This window comes from Artemia sp. Qi Xiang Cuo, chromosome 19 (assembly GCF_049724085.1).
Source record: "Artemia sp. Qi Xiang Cuo chromosome 19, ASM4972408v1, whole genome shotgun sequence".
Classification (NCBI taxonomy): domain Eukaryota; kingdom Metazoa; phylum Arthropoda; class Branchiopoda; order Anostraca; family Artemiidae; genus Artemia; species Artemia sp. Qi Xiang Cuo.
Window position 1 is genome coordinate 5797597 of NC_142812.1, and position 6407 is coordinate 5804003.

The following is a 6407-nucleotide window of genomic DNA, read 5'->3' on the forward strand; positions in this document are numbered from 1 at the left end:
TAGCTTGCATTAATATACCTTCGCTATATCTTGCCCTCTTTTCAGAAGGGGGGGTATTGCATGTGTCCACTTCCTTTAAAAAAAAATGCATTTTGGGTTTGGGAAAATAATTAAGTTTATTTTAGGCATTTTAAGTAGTGCAAAAAATTTTTTTTTTTTTTCAATAGTTCTAAGCACTTTTTTTTCAAAAAAATACAAAAAAATGTTAAATGTTAATTATAAAAATAACACCGTAAATGCATACTGGCCTGGAATTATTTTAAAAAAACACCCCCAAAAAAAAAAAAAAAAAAAAAAAAAAAACTGCCGTAAGCTTCAACCTATAGGAGAATTATTTAGAGGTTTCAGCACCTAAAAAAAATAGGCTTATAATTATATAATTACCCTTAGTTCTAGTGTAAGGAAAGAATTTCTTCTTTAACTTAATGATAAGATAATTTCTTTTTTTATTATAATAATGAGAAAATTTTTACTCACCAGAAATTGCTTTGAATTATCAATTTTCTATGTAAATGGCTACAAAAAAATGTCAATTGTGTTACGTTCAATAAGCTATTCAAAAATGTTGAGGTATCTAATTTGAAACTTGAATATATACAAAAATAATTAGCTTCTAAAAAAGACACACCGGTTTTTCCAACACAGATGTAACCTAAAAAAAAACTTGTTTATCATGAAATAGAAATTCAGTTAATTGTGCCAGAGAAAACTTGAACCAGAACAGACTATAACCAACCTGTTTGGTACGGGCACGTACGCAAAGTATATACCTTCAAGCAAATTCCATATGATATTTCAAATTACTCTACCTTCTATAGAAATGATACCTCTATGAAAATAACCCTGGTAACCCAATTCGTTCGAAATCTACACACATATCTATGCCTCAGGCGTATATTCGCGTGTATATTTTCAAGTGCCTATGGCCTTACTACTTATGCCCGTAATCTGTATTGATTTAGTTCAACACTCCCCTAAATATCCTCTGAAAGCTACACTTCAATGCACTTGTTTTCTTATCACCAAAGTTCAAACACGCCCTCTTTCCCAATAACAAATACTATGCATAAACAATGACCAAATTACATAACTTACAGCCCTTGCTCCAAGGGCTGTGGGGGGTTGACATCCCCAATAACCCCGGAAACACTGTTACTGGACCTTTCAACTATGCTGAACAAATCTCAAGATTTTGATGGGATGTGTTTGGAGAATTAATGAGCTTGGGAGGGTGGCTACTCGCCCTTCAATCGCTTTTGACTCTTGAGAAGGGCACTAGAGCTTTTAATTTTCAATCGAAAGAGCTCCTTAAAAGTTTCTACGATAGCACTGCACTGCCTATGATATTGTTTATATTCACTTTTGAAAAGCTGCATAAAAATAGATTTTTCGGTTTACTTGACACCCCCTCCCCCCTAACGTTCCCTAAGAATTTTCGAGATAATTTACTGCTGTTACACCTTTGATAGTCTAAATGCTCATATTTCGTTTTGATTTAGTTCAACATCAACCAAAATATTCCTTGAAAGTTTCACCTTAATACCTTTAGCTTCAGAAGTAGCAACAGTTGTAGTAGTAGCAGTACCATTAGTAGGAGCATACACTTAGTACCTTAGGTTTTTTTTCAACATGCCCCTTAACACACCCGTCAAAGCCCCTGGGGCAAGGGTTGTAAATTATGCAAGAAGCCCGTTCAAAATAGTCCAAAGGTCAATCCCCTATGCACCCGGGTTTGAGACCCTCCCATGTGCAAGGGCTTTAAGTTATGCAGGTTGCCTATTGTTAACATACAAAGTCTTTTATCAAGAAAAGTGGACATGTTTGATCCTGGATATTCAAAAAAGCCTAGAGTCTTATTATGGAACTTTAAGGAAATGTTGAGAGGGAAACACCATCAAAACATACATTGTCCTTGCTGGTCCGGCTGTGATAATTAAAAGTGCGACAGACGCCTTTTTTGTAACTTGTTAGGAGAGCAAACAATGAAAAAAAGTCTGTCGTCAGTGGTCACTCGGAAAGATGAGGCTAATGGAAATAAAGGAAACATTTTCTAAACCAACTTTTTATACCCTTTTCAGTGGTATAAATCAATTTCATGTATTCCGACTGAATATAAATTATTGTATTTTATGGCATCTCCTTTTTTCCTGACAAAAAAGGAGACAAATGCCAGGTCCCGATGTTATAGCTCCGTAGATAATTTTCTTCTGTCATTCTGAATTGCAAAAAGACATCAAACAGTTCGTGGTAACGAACTGTAAGTAAGGAGCGAACCAGCTCAATGGTAACCGAAACTCTAAAAACCGGAATTTTGATAACAATAGATACATCAAAAGAATCAGATTTTAATTCTGATTTCAAATACATACGTTTCATCAAGTTTAATTGTATCCATCAAAAGTTGCGTGCCTGAGAAAATTTGGCTGATTTTAGAAAAAAGGGGGAAAGACCCCCTAAAAATTATATAACCTTAATGAAAAACACACCATCATATTCAGCGTACAAGAGAACCCTACTGTAGAGGTTTCAAGCTCCCATCTACAAAAATGTGGAATTTTCCATTTTTGCCAGAAGAAAGATCACGGATGCGTGTTTATTTGTTGTTTTTTTTTTTTTTTTTCCCCAGGGGTAATCGTATTGACCCAGTGGTCCTAGAATATCGTAGGAGGGCTCATTGGAACCAAAAGTTCTAGTGCCCTTTTTAAGTGACAAAAAAAAATGGAGGGCAACTAGGCCCCCTCCCACGCTCATTTTTTTCTCAAAGTCGAAAATTTAATAAATGTGTCTTTTAGGATGACTTAATCCCCCAGAGTTTGCAGGGGAAGGGCTGCAAGTTATGAACTTTGCCCATTGCTTACCTATTGTATTGGTAAGTACACAGACATTTTCAGTACGGATTTTTTTATGGTGGGGGGGGGGCTGGAGGAGGGGGTTACTCGGGAGAATCTTTCTGTGGAGGATGCTTCTTTGGGGCAAGGGACATTTCTATGAAGGGGGCGCCGGATTTCCAAGCATTATCTAAAAAACGATCAGAAGTTAAATTAAAAAAAAGAAGTTTTTTCAACTGAAAGTAAGAAGCGACATTAGAACTTAAAACGAACAGAAATTATTACGTATATGAGGGGGTTCTCCCCCAAGTCAATACCTCGCTCTTTACGCTACAGTTTTTTTTAGTGCTTTCAAAAGAGATATATTCTAATTAAACGGCCTTTGTGATTCAGGGGTTTGTGAATAAATTTTTTTTTTAACTTTTAACATAAAGAGCATAGTGTTGACTAAGGGGAGAGCCCCCTCATATACGTAATAACATATACGTAAAAAAAAACAAGCGATACGGCTCAATAGTAATCGAAACTTTTAAAAACGGAATTTTGATGTCAATAAATGTATCAAAAGAATGGGCTTATAATGCTGATTCTAAATATGTAAATTTTATTAAGTTTAGTATTACTCATCAAAGGCTACGAGCCTGAGAAAATTTACCTGATTTTTTAAAGAGGGGGGAAACATCCCCTAAAAGTGAAAGAATTTTAATGAAAATCACACCGTCAGATTCAGCGTATCAGAAAACCCTATTACATAGGTTTCAAGCTCGTATCTGCAAAAATCGGCAACTTTGTATTTTTTGCCAGAAGAAAAATATACGAATATAGAAGTTCGTTACGTAAGTTAATTTGTAAATTACGTCATAACCAAATTTAGAGACATCCATTTAGCAAAAGAAAAGTAAAATTTTTATGCAAATTTTGTTTAATTATTCAATGACGGTGAGCCAAAATAAAAGTTGCATTAACTAAAAAACGATCAGAAATTAAAAAAAAAACAAGTTTTTTAAACTGAAAGTAAGGAGCGACATTACACATTCCGTATGTTTAATAACATACGGAACAGAAATTATTCCGTACATGAAAGGGGCTGTCCCCTCCTCAACGTCTGTTCGTTTTAAGTTTTAATGTCGCTCCTTACTTTCAGTTTAAAAAACTTGTTTTTTTTATTTAATCTCAACAAAGAGACATTTGCTACTTAGTGGCGTATGTCTATTTTTATCTTCGTAATGGTACGAGGTAGGACAATTCTGACTTGCACCATTCGATTCCTCGTGCTGAGTTTACCTACGAAACTTTCATTTTCGACCGATTTTTATACTTCAGAGCAAACAGACTTGTATATGGTACTTTATTTGAACAGTAGGATCCATTCGCTAAAAATAAATCAATCTTTTTCTGAACAAAATTTTACCACCATTTCCTAAGTAGAAAATACTAAAAATATACGCTGCCCTAAATGCACACAGTCTTGAGTTGCGAAAGCAGGGAGAGGGATTCTAGGATTTTTCTTGAGATGGGGAGGGAGTCAAAAGCACAAACACAATTCGAAACCACAATTTTAATGAAAAAGAAATTCTCTCGACCAATCTCGTCCTTCCTCTTCAGCCTCCCTCCCCTCATGTATGTTGGTAAGCATATGGAGTGTAAGACGAGTTACAAAAAATTGGAATTGTATTTTGAAAGAAAAAGATCGTATTTTGAGGCTCTTATTTGAAATACAATTTACAGCCGGTATGAATTTAGCTGGTACCAACTAAACGTAAAACCACAAAATTTTAAGAAAAAGATTCTTCGAAACCGGAATATGTTCTTTAAAACAAATGAACGAATTTTTTCTGCGAATAAAATTGGAAACACAAACTTTACATTTCCAAGCAAACAGAGTCAATAAAATAGAACTTTAAATAACAGAATTTTGACCACAATATAAACATCAAAAAAATTTGCTTTTAATGCAGATTTCATATTCGTTAAATCCAATAATTTAAATTTAACCACTAAAAGTCATTAGCATAAGCATATTTACACAATTTTGAAAAAAGGGAAAAGTGCACCGTAAAATAGGAATGGTCTTGACAAAACTTATGCCATCCAATTCAACATGTTTGAGAACCACAGAGCGGGGTTCGTACTGCATATCTACAAAGTATCTAATATTGTATTTTTTCGAGCAGGATAGTGAAACTTCAATATTTCAATATTCCTTGAAAATAGTCTCTTCGCAAGTACTTTAAAGCGTGCTCGTGCTACTATTCTTTTTAAAGGTTGTTCATAGAACGATTCTTAAAGGCGATTACCGTCCTATAGTTGTCGGCAAGTTAGTGTCATCTTCCAAATTCTGAACGAGACACACCGTGTCGACCCTTTTGGCATCAGGTATGCCGGGAGAATCATCTCTGATATTGACTTCATGGACGATGTAGCTGTCCTTAGCGACAGTCTTGACCTGCTTAAGTCTGCACTCGAGACGCTTTCCTCCACAGCCTTTAGAGTAGGGCTGCAAAATAAGTGGATGAAAGCAAAGATAATGCCCATAGATAAGACCTCTTCGGTGCCATCATTAACTGTTGAACTTAACGGCCAAGCTGTCGACTTGATAAGGCAGTTGAAATTTCTTGGGTCAATTATATTCTCAAATGGCCTACTTGACGTCAAGATCTCTGCTAGATCAACCAAGTTGAAATCTGTACTTGGACGACTCCTGAGGGCAGTTTTCCTCAAACCACAAATTAGTCGCCAAACCAAAGCTCGAATCTACAACGCCAGAGTCTCAAACATCATGCTATATTCTCTAAAACATGAAAGCCTCATTTCTTGACGATTGCCCCAGCAAAGACACAGAAGCCCTCGGTAAACTTGAGGTGAAAAATCAGGAAATCGAAGACGAAAAGTTCTCATTTCCCAGCTGAAATCCCTTTAAAGCTCTTACGTGAATTTACTTCATTTATAGCCCTTCCACTCTCGGTTCCTACTAGTCAAGGCTTTGCATCCAAAAGTTTGCCGAGATGTTGGAAAAAAACCTAGATACATACAAATCCCAAAGTGAGCACACCCAAGTCGTTTGACAGCTTGATAAAATCTCCTTAACGCCATGCCAAGCAAGAGTAACAGAATCTTTTGTCTTGCGACAGAATCATTGTTGTCGATTTTATGTTCGAAGGACAACAAAAAGAATTTGCTTTACAAGAAGACGACTGTGATCCTGAGTAGAGTTATAACTATTAATTCATCGATAATTTATCGCTTTTACTCGACTGTCTTCAGAAGATAGTCTCCATGAGTCCATCTCCCCCTCCCCAAAAAAGAAGACATTCTTAAATTTATAAGTTCAAGGCAGTGACGGATCCAAGGGGGGGGGGTGTACGGGGGCCACGTGATCCCTCCCCCCTAGCGTAGTCTAAAGTAGTGTAATTTACTTAATTAACTACATTTTGCATTAACTAAACTTGCTCCTAACGCAAGTTTATCGGATCAATATATTTTGCGCCCCCCCCCCCTAATTTTTTTTTCGGATCAACTTATATCGCGCCCTCCCCCCTAAAAAAAAATCATGGATCCGCCCCTGGTTCAAGGTGTTCC